This window comes from Gorilla gorilla, chromosome 20, assembly GCF_029281585.2.
Source record: "Gorilla gorilla gorilla isolate KB3781 chromosome 20, NHGRI_mGorGor1-v2.1_pri, whole genome shotgun sequence".
Taxonomy (NCBI): domain Eukaryota; kingdom Metazoa; phylum Chordata; class Mammalia; order Primates; family Hominidae; genus Gorilla; species Gorilla gorilla.
The window spans coordinates 51,311,206-51,325,473 of NC_073244.2; the positions used below are offsets into that span (position 1 = coordinate 51,311,206).

At 45.1% G+C, this 14,268-nt stretch overlaps 1 pseudogene; it reads right to left on the reverse strand.

Annotated features, from left to right (window-relative positions):
• Positions 1 to 349: 349 nt before the first annotated feature.
• Positions 350 to 5,899, reverse strand: LOC101133054 (placental protein 13-like; annotated as a pseudogene).
• Between the last annotated feature and the right edge of the window lie 8,369 nt (positions 5,900 to 14,268).

Sequence of the window (14,268 nt, forward strand, 5' to 3'; positions counted from 1 at the left end):
CTTGTGGTTCTCTAACCATGGCTTAGATTGAAATTTTCAGGTATAGACCAAGCACAGGGGCTCACACTTGTAATGCCAGCAATTTGGGGGGCTGAGGTTGCTGGATTGCTTGACTTCAGGAGTTCGACACCAGCCTGGGCAACATGGCAAAACCCCATCTCTACAAAAAAACATGCAGAAATTAGCTGGCCATGGTGGTGCTCACCTGTGGTCTCACCTACTTGGGGGCTGAGGCAGGAGGAATTTTTGAGCCCAGGGGGTCGAGGCTGCAGTGGGCCTTAATGGTGCCGCTGCAGTCCAGCCTGAATGACAGAGCAAGAACTTGTCTCAAAGAACAACAACAACAAAATTTCAGGTGCAAACTTGGTCAGTATTTCCTCGGCTTTTTCTGTGCTTCCTGCACAACGCCAGACACAGTATTAAGACACAAGAAACACCCTTAGAATGAGTGCAAGAATGAAGACATTTCATATGACTTTTCTCAAATTACAAAGCTTCTCCCCAAAATCAATTATGCCTGTGAGGTTGTAAAAAGCTACCCAACATTTCACCGGAGTGAGTCATCTACAATGAAGGAGGAATTTTGGTTCAGAGTGTCTGACGTAAAGTACGGGCTGACATAAAAGGATGTCTTCGTTATGTCATCTCAGACATCACAGTGGCCTTGTGTCACTTGTGTCCTTGTGCCACTTTGTCTTTTTCTCCATGAAAGTAAGAACCAAATTCTGGAAAATTTGGTGAAGTTTTAATGACCAAGTGTAGAGGAAGGGGTGAGGAGTGATCATTCTGTTAGCAGGCTCTGGAAATGCCATGGTCGCACAGAAACAGGGAATCTTTAACCATGAGGAATGTGATCATTTCATCAATTACAGACGCTGAGGTCAGGGAGACATCTCTCCACACTTGCACCATCTTCACATAAGATGGTGGGAGTCGGTGGGGAAAGCTGTAAGCATTTTGGCCATTTACCGTTACCTACAAAAGAAAAAAATGCATCAGAAATACAATATGCCATCAAACAAGTTTTCAGCATCATCTCACTCAGCCCTAGTGCCTACAGCATCCAACCAGAAAACCCCTAATTATACATCAGAACCCAGGAGACACACTTCTCTCTGCAGATTACCCTTGTGCCTACTTCAGACAGTTGCTCATTTATTTCCAATGCTTCCTCTCATTCCTCCAAGGAGGTTTTACCACCCTGTGTATCACAGAACCTGTTTGCTCAGCCTCTCCTCTCACCTGGAAGATCCCTATGGCCTGGGACTGTCTCTCATGAACTTCAATCCTTGCGTCTTGCACAGGGCCCGCCATGGGGTTAGTGCCGGACAGTGTTCATTGAATGCATACATTTCAGTTCCATGAACTATAACTCCCATTCACTATGACTGCTGATGGCCCAGTTTCTCTTTGGAGTTGCCCAGAGATGTAATGGTGGTGGCAAAGAAGGAAATTCAAATGTTTTCAGAGAGGAGGAACAAAACAGGTGTTGCAAAACGTAGGATATTATTCTGAACGGCTGAAAGGCATAAGAAAAGGATCTCCTACTTAAATATGGACGAAATGTTACTCTTTGCATCTGCCCATTTGAAAAGATTGGGAAGAAGGCCAGGCGCAGTGGCTCATGCCTGTAATCTCAGCACTTTGGGAGGCTAAGTCAGATGGATCACAAGGTCAGGAGGTCAAGACCAGCCTGACCAATATGGTGAAACCCCGTCTCTACTAAAACTACAAAAAAAAAATTAGCCAGGCGTGGTGGTGTGCACCTGTATTCCCAGCTACTTAGGAGGCTGAGGCAGGAGAATCGCTTGAACCCGGGAGGTGGAGGTTACAGTTAGCTGAGATCGTGCCACTGCACTCCAGCCTGGGCGACAGAGCTAGACTCCATCTCCAGAAAAAAAAAAAAAGAAGAAGAAGAAAAGGTTGGAAAGTTTGCAAATACTATTTATTTATTACTAAGGCTATAGAGACAGTCACCTTTTAGGTGTTAATTTATGAAATTTAAAATGCACACAATTTTGAAGGAGTTATTCCATTTTTTGTAATTACCCTCCAATATAGAAATTGGGAGGTTCATTATGACAAACGGTACGTTAAAAAGCTTTATTTGTGAGCGCAAAGTACTGGAACCAGCCTAATGCCCATCAAAAGGATCAAGTTCAATAATTTTGGGCAACCCTGCTACAGGACTATTGTATGATGTTGAAAAACTGAGGCGGCACCATGGATGGATGACTGCTCCAATATGTAGCCTTTGACAACAAATCCATCCCGGTTTCTAAAGTGTAATGTGTAGAGAAACTTAAAATAGCATTGGTTTAAAAAGAAATGAAACCACACATCTGTATGCTTCCATAAGCATACATTAGCTCTGGAATTTGTGTAGAGAAGCTAGTAATACTGCTGTTCTCGGGGTAGGATTGGGGTTCAGGACTGAGAGAAAGACTACATTTTGGACTGATAAAATAACCTTATTCATATGCATGTTTCATCCATTTGGCTGAATGACTATGTAAGTAACAGCATACATGGGAATGAGAACTATGGGTGAAGACAGACAAGATTCTCCACCTTGGGGAAAAAGGCAGGTGAGCCCACCTTGACCCTGGGTCAGATCTGGAAGAAGACCTGAGGATGGCAGTGCAAGCAGAGAGTGCTCTGTGAGGAAAAGCCTGGGGCAGGAGTAGTTATGGGAGATCGGCTCTGAGGAACTGGTGGGGTCAGCTCAGGAAAAGCTGCCTCCTGTTCTGGGAGCCCATGGAGGGTGGGTGCTGGGAGCTCCTGGGGGGCTCACCTGGTACTCATTGGCCAGCACGGAGATGCACAGGTTAAATGGTTTACCATCCTGAAAGGGCATATTGTGGCATGTCACCTCATGCTGCCAAGCCCCATTCATGCGGCTGTTCATGACCACCCAATGACCAAAGTACACTCGGAAATGGAAGGCGATGTCTCAGTCTTCCTTCATCTTGGTATGAAAATCCACCTGCAGCTGTGGGTCCATGCTGAGAGTAAAGCACACGGTGTGTTGGGCAGGTCTCTCCCTTGTGGGGCACACACTGGACACACACACAAATCCCTTCCCCCCTTTCCCCAGAGCAGACAGAGGCCTTCCTGGTGATACTGCCCGTCTCGTCCCTGTGGGGCTGCTTCAGCCCCTCCTGCCCTTAAGAGCTCCCTCATCCCAAGATGTAAACTCAGCCACAGTCACTGACCTAGGCCTATGAGTTGTCAATTTCCTGAACATTCTATGCCTCTTGATAAAGAGCCACTGTCCCAATGCCCTGAGTGTCCTCCTCCCCTAGGCCCCATGACTAGCTCACAGTGCGGCCACTGCAGGTTTCATGCCAGGTGCTGCAGGGTCTCCAGGATCTGCACCTGCATGGTGCCGCCATCCTGCCAACTAGACATTTCCACATCACTCACACAGGAGGTCAGCCCTTTAGCAAATGTTCTTTCGTCTCCTCCCCCTGCCATGGACCATGGAGTACTCACACGAAAGGGATGATCGGTGTCCCTGTGATTGTCACACAAGAACCAGTAGACAAGGACACAGGCCGTGTGTGTGGTACCTGCCAGGGGATTGAAGGTGGGTGAGAGGGGCAGGACCAGGTGTGGCCTCCCCTCCTGTAACAGATTCCTATGGTGCAGGAGGTTAGAGGTCAAAGGGCAAACTCTGAGCCTCCTCCCTCCTACCGTAGCGGTCAGGGTGGCATATTCCTGAAGAAATTAGTGACCCATACGTGAGAGCAACGGTTCAGGATCCATGCTGCCTTGGTTCCAGTCCTCATTCTGCCTCTTACTAGCAGTGCCATCTTAGATCCATTACTTGAATGCTCCCTGCCTCAGTTTCCCCAGGACAAGGAGGATAAGCAGAAATTTCTGCTTTGTAGGGTTTTCCCAGTAATATATGAATTAATACATGTGAAAGTTTTGCCCTAATCTCTGCTATGCATGAAGCCTGTTGGGGGTTACCCAATAGAACAGGGAGGTTGCTTCTGGAACACCGACCTGTGATTGTTTTCAACACTGAAGCTGTGAAAACAAGATGTGAGGATGTAACAGTAGAGGGATTCACTCCAGTGAGAAACAACACTTGTTGAAAGAGAGAGAGAAATGCTAAAAGAACTGGAAACCCCTGTGTGCATCACAATCATCAAGGGCCATGGACGTCCTTCCCAGAAGGGGACACCTTGCTGGCAGCACAGCCCCAGCACCTGCACACATGAAGAGTGTGGGCCAGGGAAGTGATTGGAGGTAATCTAAATATTGTTTGATTTTCATTTCTCTGTTTGGTGCTGGGGTTTGGGGTCTTTTTGATACAGGATCTTACTCTGTCGCCCAGCCTGGATTGCAGTGGCATGGTCACAGCTCACTGTAGCCTCAAACTCCTGGACTCAAGTGATCCGCCTGCCAAAACCTCCTGAGTAGTTGTGAATGAAGGTGCACACCAACATGCTTGGATAATCTTTAAATTTTGGGTACAGACAGGGTCTCCCTATGTTGCCCAGGCTGGTCTGAAACTCCTCACCTTAAGCGATCCTTCCACCTTGGCCTCCCAAACCACTGGGATCACAGGCATGAGCCACAAACCCTGGCAAGTTATTGATTAATATGCACTGTAAGCTCTGTATGAACTGAGGATAAACTGGTTCCTTCTCTATTTTGGGCGACTCAGTCTCCGAACCCACATCCCCCAATGGCCTTCCCTAGTGAGCCATGATCTGCTCACCCTCTTCTCCCACAATGGGATGGACAGGCTGGGAGACAGAGAGACCTGAGGCTGGAGGCAGGAGCAGATGGCCTTTCTGGGCAGACCCCACCTGAGGAACCATCGGCCCCATAGTCTGTGTTCCTTTTCCCCACTCTGCTTGGGAAGAGGCACCTGAGGATTCACGCATTCTGCTCAGAGATGACTCCTCCATAACTCATGGCTCACAACAGGCGCACCAGTTCTGCCACCCACACTGTTCACACATGGGACCCACACTGACACATGGGAAGTGCCCAGCTGCTTCATCCGAGGCGCTGCTGTGTTGGGAGGAAACTTTACATGCACAGAAGGCCCCTTGCATGCTCCCAGTTCAACACCCAGTCACATCCCAGCACACATTCACCCACAGTCTCACAGAGCCATGCCACTCACTGAGTCTCACACACCTGCTCACTGTGCATATAAAGATGCTCACACACTGGTCCAGCTGTGCTCACACACACACTCACATCACAGTCAAGAAGACAAAACGGTTACGCCCTTACACTCAGGCACACACCCGCCCACCCTGGTGGGCTGTCCACCTCCCACCTAAAGTCACATCATCTCAGCAGAGGTTACTCTCATCAGACACCACCATGCACTCAACAGACGGTTACACTGGTTCAGGGTCCACACCCCACACTCCACCAGCATCTCAGATATCATAGCTGCACGGTTTCTCTTTCACATACCCACAACTCTCAGTAAAGTGTTCACAAGAGAAACTCTCATACTTTCGTCTTGTGAAATCACCCCTGATTCTTTCTTGGTTTATGTGAATTGAGGTTATTAAAGGCTGTGTCTTTTGACTTACTTTTAGTGATGACATTGTTGTCTCCCTCTGTGTAGTTCTTCAGAATAATATCTGGTCTTCTGTGTGAGTCTCTGATTTGCAGCACTTAAATAGCCCCTCTTGGCCCTGCCCTCTGGCTTTATTTCTTTCTCTGAACCCCTGCCAGGAAGACTTCTCAGCAGTGTGAGTAGGGGTGGCAGAAATAGACTCAGTTTCAGTTTTCAGGCCTGTGACTGTGCTGCAGCAGAAAGGACACTGAGGGTCACACCAAGGGGCAGGGAATCGCCAGGGAAGGCACAGATGAGGATGATGGAGTGAGGGTGGGAAGTTGTGCACTTCAGCCTCCATGCTTCTCATGAAGCCATGTCATTGTGTGCCCTGGTCAAAGGGTTTGCCTTGCATCCATCTCTGACCAAGACTGACACTCTGCAAAGTACTGACTGCCTTGTCCACTATCTGAGCCCACAGCTCCTCCTCTATGACATGACTTTTCCCATTCTAAGTCAGAAAGGAGGATGGTAGAAGGGCATGGTCATCTATGAGAACTCTTTAAATCAACAAATTAGCCTTTGCTAAGTCTGGGTCTCAACATTTCCGGAATCGGGATGGTTCATCCCCCATTCCTGAACTGAGGGCAGAGAGCATATGAATTTCCCTCTTCTTTTTCCTGGTCGAGCGGAGGCACCTGTGCACTTTGGAGTCCAAATAGGGGAAGGGAGCCCCCAGGAGGTCCCTACTCTGTTTCAGTGTAGAGAGCGCAGTTCCCACTCAGCCCTGCTCAGTTCAGACACAGCCCCTTCCACGCTGCTACTCACTCGTTATTCATGCCCGAAATCCCCTGTCTCAGTCCAGAAATCTCTATGCTGTCCACTATCCTCCTCTTTTCCTCACACACTTTCTCACACCTATAGAAAGTTCTCCTAGTCTCTATAGGTTTCTACTTTCCTAAAGCAACCAGGGACACAGAGATTCTTATTTCCTGCCAGTTCACCTAGGGCGGGCAAGACACTCTGTATCTACTCTCAGTGTCTTCATAGCTGTTTCCTCAAGCAGCAAATATTGTTCCTGTGATTTGTGTCTGAAATACTAACTAGAGAGTATGCATCAGACTCAAGCAGTGAATTACAAAATCAGTTTCCTCTCCAAGTGGGATTTCCTGGAAATCTATTGATGTCTTCATAAGTAGAAGTGAAAGGGGAATCAAATCCTGTTTTTAAGTCGGTTCCAAGTTCAGCTGGAATTATGTGAAAGTGAAAGTACTGGAAGCACCTGGCACTGCCCAGTTGGCCCCACATCCATCCTCTGCTTATTTGCTCAGTGTCAGGTTGCAGAAGTGGAATGGACACACTCAGCAAATGGCAGAATCCCACATTGGTTGTCTGACCTGTGCAGGGAGGAATGTGATAGTAGGAAAGGGCAATGGAAGCCATTAGAGCTGCTTCCACCTACAAAAATAGGAAAGCAAAAGCAACACCGCATTCTTGGAGGGCCTGCACAGAGTAGTACAGTCATGAGGGACTTTAAGATACAAGGGTGGCATTTTTGAGATGGAGTCTCGCTCTGTTGCCCAGGCTGGAGTGCAGTGGTGTGATCTCGGCTCACTGCAAGCTCTGCCTCCTGGGTTCACGCCATTCTCCTGCCTCAGCCTCCCGAGTAGCTGGGACTACAGGCACCCGCCACCATGCCCGGCTAATTTTTTGTATTTTTAGTAAAGACGGGGTTTCACCGTGTTAGCCAGGATGGTCTCGATCTCCTGACCTCGTGATCCACCCTCCTCGGCCTCCCAAAGTGCTGGGATTAAAGGTGTGAGCCACCGTGCCTGGCCCATATTTGGCAGATTTATCTCTTAAATTTGGGTTGTTGATCCATTTTGAGTTAATTTCTGTATATAGTATAAGGTGAGGGTCCAGATTCATTCTTTTACATGTGGATATTCAGTACAAAAAAACCTCCATGACAGGTTTACGTGTATAACAAGCCTGCACATCCTGCACATGTACTCCTGAACTTAAAATAAAAGTTAAAAACAAACAAACAAAAAACCCCACAAAAACCAAAAACCATTTATTCAGGAGACAATTTGTTCCCACATTGAATGATCTTGGCACCCTTGTGGAAATCGACTTACGATGGATGTTTAGATTTATTTTGACTCTCAATTCTGTTCTATTGGTCTATAGGCTTATCTTTAAGCCGGTATGAATGCATTTTGATTACTGTAGTTTTTTAAAGCAAGTTATGATATTAGGAAGCTGAGTTATCCAACTATCAGAGCATTCACTTTGTAATCTGGCATTTGTTAAGACCATGCCACCAGTTTCCTTTGCAGTTATGCCATGTTTTTAGAAATTAGATCCTACATATGGGTTTCAGCACTCAGCACTCTCTTCCCTGTGCTTGCAGGATGTGAGGGTTTCTTTAAATGCTATCATCAGGAACATCTAGTGTTCAAAGTGTGCCTTTAATTGGTAGTTGGTGAGCATGAATAAGTCCCTCTCCTTTTTTCATTCATTCATTCATTCATTCATTCTTTTTTTTTTAGATGGATTCTCGCTCTGTTGCCCAGGCTGGATTAAGTGGTGTGACCGTGGCTCACTGCAACCTCCACCTCCTCCTGAGTTCAAGCGATTCTCCTGCTTCAGCCTCTTGAGTAGCTGGGACTACGGGCACCTGCCACCATGCCTGGCTAATTTCTGTATTATTATTATTTTTTTTTTGAGACACAGTCTCACTCTGTCACTCAGGCTGGAGTGCAGTGGTGTGATCTTGGCTCACTGCAACCTCTGCCTCCTGGGTTCATGCCATTCTCCTCCCTCAGCCTCCGAAGTAGCTAGGACTACAAGCACCTGCCACCACACCCAGCTAATTTTTTGTATTTTTAATAGAGACAGGGTTTCACTGTGTTAGCCAGGATGGTCTTGATCTCCTGACCTCGTGATCCGACCACCTCGGCCTCCCAAAGTGCTGGGATTACAGGCATGAGCCACTGCGCCCAGCCAATTTCTGTATTTTTAGTAGAAATAGGGTTTTGCCATGTTGATCAGGCTGGTCTTGAACTCCTGACCTCATGATCCACCGGCCTCAGCCTGGGATTACAGGCGTGAGCCACTGAGCCCAGCTCTTTCTTTCTTTTTGTAAAAATAATTCCAATGCAGTTAAAACCAAACCAAATACTTCCAGAATCCTATGATTCTCATTGTACCCCTACCATTCTAGTGCCACAGCTTCTGGAGTCCAGTGCTTCACCTTCTCTCAGCACTTCCTGCCAAGAACACACAGGTGACTATGCTTAGTCATTGTGAACTCATAATTGTAATACTAAGCAATACTTAGTAATTGTGATACTTAGTATGCCATGGGTAATCACTACTTCACTTACCAGCGATGGATCTTTACAGTGATCTGCCCAATAAGAGATTTAGGTTCCCAGTATGAGGGTCCAGCTGCTTTCTATGACTTTTTCTGGCATAAGCTTGGTTTTCACCCTCCCCCCGACCAAATACAAAATGTTTCTGAGTACTCTCTGCCCAGAAGATGAAAGGAAGTATTTATCCATCTGCCCCCATCCCCAGTTGTTAAAAAGTCATCCTCTTGGCATTAAGTCTCCCACAACTTTGGTTTGCAGACGCATGGGTGCTGAGAGGATTTCTGCAAAAGTCCTATTCTACCATCTCAAAGAAGCCCAGTGCTGGAAAGAGGAAGGTACTGGAAAGATAGATACTAAGGAGAGGCACTGTCAGTGTGTACCTGCATGAAGCTAGTGAACAACTGTCTGGACCTGGTCACCTTAGCAATGGCTGGATGAAGAGGTGGGGCTGAGAGGATAACACGTGGTGCAAGAAACGCCTGATATACTGACCTCCTTTCAATTCCTCATACCACCAAGCTCATTTTCATTTTTGGAGCCTTATATATGACAAATTCAAAAAGCATCAAAAAATGTCATAACAAGGCAGGGAGAATGTTCTAGATTAAAAGAGACCAAAGAAGTATAGCACCAAAGTGCATGAAACCTGATTGGATAATGGATTTTAAAACAGCTATAAAGGGCATGCTTTTGTACAATGGGGGAAATTAAAATAGTATCGTAAATTAGAAGTTGATTCTTAGGTGGCGGCAGAGTAGAACTTCTATCAGTCTTGTGGATCTGAAGATACAAAAATTATAGGTTGTTGTCTGCCAAGTGGGAGAGAGAGTTAGGCTTTTAGTTGGAACCCTGAAAGAGATACACCCTAGAGCAGGGGTCCCCAACCCTCAAGCCATAGAGCAGTAACAATCCGTGGCCTGTTAGGAAAGAAGCCACAAAGCAGGAGGTGAGCAGTGGGTAAGCATTACTGCGTGAGTGGCCTCCTGTCAGATAAGCCCCAGCATTAGATTCTCATAGGAGCACGAATTAGAATTTTACAACCAGAATTCCACATTGTGGGTGCCACAGTGTATAGTTTTATCACAAATAGTAGCATAACTACAACAATTTTCACAAGAGTGGGATAGTAAAAACATTTGTTTAAAACTTTACTTGTCAAGATATAACATTTCCCTTTGGGGATTTACGGAGTTCCAAGTGCAATTTCATTTATTATTAAAATTTTCTGCAATTATACATTAAAAAGAAGTTTTAATATTTGGTGGCAAATTTTGAGAGGAAAGGGCAGAAATGACAACAAGTATATGTTGAGGTAAATGTGGGACTGAGTAAGATGGGTAGCCCTTACTCAGTTACTTAATTTTTGTGATTTTTAGCTTAACATTTTCTGCTTTTCCACATTGACATTCTGGATGTTTCTCTGGACTGTTAGGGGTTGCTCCCTCAGCTTTTTAAGCTTTGACTTTAGTGTGATGTATTCAGGAGTTGATTCCTGTAAATTTTACTACTGAGAGGGTTGAAAGAAGAACAGTGGAGGGCCCTTCCCAGCTTGGCTTAGGGAAGGAGAGAGATGAGAGTTTTCACTAATACTAAATTTCCTGGGTTAAATAAAGACGGTTTTAGTTCCTGGACTTGGGCTTTCACTAGTTGTGTTAATGCCCTGAGACTTCCTTGCCTCTGTCTTAGCTGGCTGACCAGTTAATTTATTTCCTTTGCTTACCTTATTTATTTTCTTTTGATGTTCCCTACAATGCATCCTGCTATTTCTTGTGGAAGAAAAACTGAAGATAATAACCTATTAATTTCCTGGTGATATTTTATGGGAGATTCATTAGTGGTAAGAAAATGCCTTTCCTTTTAAATAGCAGCATGAGCATGGACAATTAGGAAAGCATACTTGGAGTTAGTAGAAATGTTAGCTATCTTTCTCTGGCTTAATTTAAGTGCTCTTGTAAGAGCTATTAGCTCAGCTAATTGAGCACTTGTGTTTGGGGCAGTGACTACTGCTTATCCCACCTTATGTACTTCTTGCTTTACTGGCTGTTTACTAGCTAAGAGCTCCCCTTAGAGGTCAGTGATCCTGCCACATTATGTGGGCTGTAAACAGTTGAATTATTTCCTAGGGTTAACTTGGAGGCTTTTTTGACTAGTAGAGCTATTATGACAATGACTTGGAAGCATGTGTAAATAGGTCTTTCTAACTACAGCTAAGGTTGAAAAAAATATTGGATTAGAGTTTTTCCCGAGATGCCCTTTACAGTTGTGCTATGAGAAGAGCGGAGGCCTGGATTAGAGAGGAGAAAAGAGAGAGACTGGCTCTAGTGCTTAGAAGGAGGTTTACTTTCCTTTTGTAAATTTCCAGAATCATCTAGGACTCCTGTTCTCTATGGCAGTTTGAGTCACTGGAGCCAAGGTTGGAGACCTTGGACCCATCATTCCTGCTGGACCATCTGTGAGGCTGATTTTGAACCCAGTGACCTCTGCCTCTGGGGGTAGTTCTGTTTCCAGTGGTTTTTGCCACAGCCTGGATAGGGTTGAGTTTGCTTCATCTTGCTGCCTGGGCATTCCTTTTAAAAATGCTCTGGCCTGCCATGCCAATAGCAACTAGTGGATGTACCTTGGGGATTCTGGACTTTACAAGCTTGCAAAGCTGCTGCTGGAGCCTCTGTCCTTCTCTTGAGATTCCCCCCCTTTTGTTGGGACTCCTCCTTGTCCCTATTATAAAAGACCAAAGTTGCCACTTGCAGGAGGTTCTCTAAGGTGGTATTTTGTCCTAAGCTTGCTTTTTTAGTTTTAATATCGGAGCTGCTTTTGTAATAAACTTCTCCTTCAAAATGAGCTGTTCCTCCATTGAATTAGGGGATAAGGAGATGTACTCTATTAGTGCCTCTCTTGGCCTTTCCATAAAGGCTACGGAATTATTATCTGGCTTTTGGTTCCTTATAGACAGCTTAGAGTAACTGAGAGGTTTGGCCCTGGTTTCCTCTAGGCCTTTTATAGTGAGTATTAAAAAGTACTTCCTTTTCCTTTCATTTCCTGAGCTACTGAGGTTTTAGTTAGGGTTGTTTATGAGAACCGCTTCCCTCCCATTTAGTAAAAATGCCATGTCCTTGTGCAAAAGAAAATAAATTGCTTTTCTCTTTACAGTTTTGAGATTAAGGAAGTTTCAGTGTTTCAGAGTGCACTCCAGAGGGGTGCAACCTAAAGATAATTTATTATCCATTTAGAAAAAGAAGAGAGAATACAAAGCATCTTCTTAGTCTTCTTCCTTTTGGTATGACCCAGAGTGGAGGAGCAGACAGGGAGCATCCTCTGAATACTTCCCCTCCCTGGTTTCTGGATCCCGGCACCATGTTAAATGTGCCACCCATGGCTGTAGGTGTGGTCCTCCAAGCCATGGAACTGGATGAACTAAGTGATGGGGCTACCCATGCTTACCCATGCAATCTTAGCTTATCTGCCTTGTGTGATTTACCTTTGATTTCCTAAACATGTGCAATTTGCCTGGCTCCCCGAAAACGGATCTCCGGGGAGACTGTGTCACCTCTGGGCAAGGCTCCTTTAATGGAGGCAATGTGCTAGATTGCCTGCTATTATGACCTGTGCTAATGCATTTACCCTTTAAAAAAAAAACTGTTCTGGTTAACTTCTAAACTTAATATCCCCTTACCAATTAAGTACTGTCTTAATTGGAGACAGAATAGGTGCCTTAAAAGAGTGTAGGAACCGAATGGCTGTTTTCCTACTGATGGGACAATATTGGGACTAAAATCTGGCTGTGGAAGACACCTTACTCCTAATGGTTGAAACCAGAGTTTCCCGTCCACAGAAGTAGCAGTAAAAACGTGCAAAACGGAGAAATTGTGAAGCTGCAACGTACCACAGAGAACCAAGTGTCTCATGAAGAGGATTTTTATTTCCACTAGGTGGCGGTTTTGGCTTAGAAATACCATGTGCTCACCAGTGAAACCTTAGAGAGACAGACGTTTATTGAGTCTGTCTTGAGCCTGCCTTGATTCATGATCTTCTCTAACAGACCTGTTTCCCTGAACTGTAAAGACTCCTGCACATTAGACACAGTGAGAGAGACAGTAAGAGACCGCAGGTAGAGAGAGAAAGAAAGTTTGGTGGCAGGATAGCTGGAAGAGAGCCTTGAGATTAAAAGACAGATTTAAAGTTGAAATTTGCTCCATACTCACCAGTCTGATGAATGAATTCCCATTCCTGGCCAATGCACCTAAAAGATATAGCTCCGATGACTCGAGGGAACCAGGGTCCTTGGTCTCGTGCTGATAAGATTAACAACATGGACACATGTGGAGTGGTTTTAAGGGGTGAAAAGTTTCATAGGAAAGAAAGAAGGAAGGAAGAAAACAGCTCCCCCGTACAGAGACAGAGAGAGGGGGATTCGAACAAAAAACCCCCCATGTTCCCCACCCTGTGTCCAAGTGTTCTCATTGTTCAATTCCCACCTATGAGTGAGAACATGCGGTGTTTGGTTTTCTGTCCCTGCGATAGTTTGCTCAGAATGATGGGGGGAGGGAAAGCATTAAGAGAAATACCTAATGTAAATGATGAGTTAATGGGTGCAGCACACCAACATGGCACATATGTACATATGTAACAAACCTGCACGTTGTGCACATGTACCCTAGAACTTAAAGTATAATAATAAAAAAAAACCTATCACACACACACACACACACACATAAAAACCATGTGTGGTGGAAAAGTGGTTGCTTATATTGGGATGCTGGAGGAGGCGGCGTCTGGTTTTCATAGGGCCCAGGGGATTGGTTTGACCAGGTGTGTAATTTCTGTAGCCTGTGAAAAATCTGGCCCTCCCATCTTAGCCCTTTAATATGCAAATGCGGGTTGCCATGATGTTTCGAACACATGGTGTTATTTGAAGGTGGCCATGACACTTGGTACACCTGTTGACAAGGAAAAGATGGCAGGAATCACCATATTGAGTGAACCTTGTTTCTAGTGACCCAGTATTTGCATATCAAAGCTTGCTCTCCTGGCCCTTCAAGCCACCTTTTCTGTTAGAAAAGAGATGGTTTGGGGGTTGTTTCTTATTACAGGAAAATTTCCACCAAGAACTTTTACCCTTACTATCTACCTAAAAATTATTTCTTAATAACTCCTGTATCACAAGCATGAGAAATAGTGTCCATGTAGGTCCTGAGAATAAAAAAAAAGAGCCTAATCCATGATATATAATACCTAAAAATGGCTTTGGAAGTGCATATTTTATTGTGGCCAATGTTTGACCTCCTTAAAAAGCTATAATATCATGACAGTGTGGTGCTGGCTTAAGAAGAGGCATAGAAATCAAAGGAGTAGAAT